Source organism: Hipposideros armiger, unplaced genomic scaffold (assembly GCF_001890085.2).
Source record: "Hipposideros armiger isolate ML-2016 unplaced genomic scaffold, ASM189008v1 scaffold_4058, whole genome shotgun sequence".
Lineage (NCBI taxonomy): Eukaryota > Metazoa > Chordata > Mammalia > Chiroptera > Hipposideridae > Hipposideros > Hipposideros armiger.
Genome location: NW_017735258.1, coordinates 20 through 2,134, shown reverse-complemented (window position 1 = coordinate 2,134; position 2,115 = coordinate 20). Strand labels below are relative to the sequence as shown.

Sequence of the window (2,115 nt, the reverse complement as noted above, 5' to 3'; positions counted from 1 at the left end):
AGTACCTGTAACCGAGGCAGCTTCTTCAGTAGCATCTTCAGCTTCACTGATCTTGGCTCATAGAGGAAATCCAAATCCCCCAGCTCCAGCACTCACAGCCTGGGCAAATAGATGCAGATTTTCTGTACCCTCATGATCAGACCAGAAAAGTTCAAGTGCTCCAGGAGAGGAAGCTATGGGAAGACTCTCCAGCTTTGATGGCTACAGAAGATGTAGGGGCTGCTGCCTCACAGGGTAAGGTGATGCAGGGAAGGAAATAGACTGTGGTGTTGTTCAGATACAGCAATACATAGGTAGTTTGTAAGATAAGGTTCTCCAAGAACAAGAAGTGTTCTCCACTGGGGACCCTAAACACTGTGGAAGTGGCTGCCCATATCTCCAAGCTGAGCCTCCTGGAGGCCAGGGAGGACAGATCTCCCATGTCTTAGAAGAACCCAGCAGCAGATGGCTCAGCTTCTGGGGATCCTGGAGTTGCCTGCCTGTGATGCACTCTAAATGGGTGCCCAGGAAATTCAGTGAGGTGAGGGCAGGAAGAGAAGAGAGCCAGCTTGGCTTTAGCATCTTAATTTGGTTCCAACACAGTCTAGGGTCTTCAGCCATCTCAGTCCCTCCAGGCTCTCACTGGATAAGTTGGAGATGTTGTTACCATTCAGCCAGAGCTCCTGGAGCTGAGAAACAGAAGAGAAGGCCTTGCAGGGCAGAAAGCATTGCTCATTGTGGGACAGATCTGGCACTCTCAGATTTGAGCTGACCAGTCTTTCCGGGACACTAAGGTTGGGCCCAGGTTATTCACTGACAGATTGAGCCACTGAAGCTTGTTCACTCAGGGCACTCAGGAAACTAGAGGAAACTAACTGCTGGTCATTGGCATGAAGGCTGAGGTGCCCCAAGGAGCTGCAGCTTAGGAGATCCCCATCTTGTATGTTCTGGATTTGGTTAATCCCAAAGTCAAGTGCACAAGTTCAAAGTAGCCAGTCAGATTCCCAAGCAGTTTTTCTGAGCCTGTTCCTACAAGGAAGAGACAGTCCAAGTGGATCAGTCCTGAGTCTAGGAGGTCTAACGCACTAGTGGGGTGCCATCCCGTCTCAGGGAATAGAGCTGGAGGCCATGCAGAGCTCGGCCTGCTCAGCTGCAGGTTGGCAGACAGATCTAGCACCTCCAGGAAACGGGTCCACGGGCTGGGGCTGGTTGTAAGAGAGGAACCAGGGACAAGGTTTGGGAAGAGCCCTTGCAGTTCCTGCAGCTCTGTCAGACAGCTGCGCCTCAGGGTTAGATGACTAAGGCTGATGGGCAACTGGATGTTCTGGTGATAATTCAGGCCACGGAAGGAAAGGATGTTGAGGAATCTGAGGGGCTCCAAGGCATCTGTAGTGAGGAACAGACTCAGGCAACAGGGAGCAGGATGCTTAAAGGAAAGGTGCTGCAGCTGGTCCAATCTTTGAAATGGTCCAGATATAATCCTGAAGGTGCCCAGCTGTAGTCTCAGAAGCTACAGTGTGGGGAAATGTCCAGAGGCATCAGCTAGTAGTATGGGAACTGTGCCCTGGAGGCATAGTGCCTCTATATCCTGGCATGGCTCTTAGGGTCTGAGGCAGGCCTTTAACATGGGAGCATGATGCAAAAAGGTACAGTCCTGGGGCCCAGGAACAGAATGGGATGTAGGAGGAGATGGTAGGCAATAGGGAGCTGTCTGCTATGGTGCAACTGGGAGCAGTCCATGCCCAACTCATCAAGCCGACGCTCATCATGGTCAGCAGTAAGAGAGAGAGGCGAGTGAAGGAGAACAGAGGTCTTTCCATCCTTGGTGCTTCTTCTAGGGAAAGAGGGGGAAGAAGAGGAGTATCAAATCCTACAAAAGCCAACAATCCCAGGCCTGGGCCCTCCTATACACACAATACAAATGTTCTGGGACATGCTGAAGAAACTTTTCTGTGATTGCAATATAATGGAGGCATTTTGTGAAGTTGTGTGCACTCGGATGTGCCTCCCTACAGATAGAAAACCAGTGGTGACAGAAACAGAGAAAGACCAGCAAGAAGAGCCTGCAACTTGCAAGAGATCTCAGCAGAGAAACTGGTGACACTTTCCAAGTCTTTTGCTGTGGATGATTAGCTC

The 2,115-nt window shown here is 50.7% G+C and overlaps 1 pseudogene; it reads right to left on the bottom strand.

Annotated features, from left to right (window-relative positions):
• Positions 1–5: 5 nt before the first annotated feature.
• Positions 6–1,799, bottom strand: LOC109378815 (toll-like receptor 11; annotated as a pseudogene).
• Between the last annotated feature and the right edge of the window lie 316 nt (positions 1,800–2,115).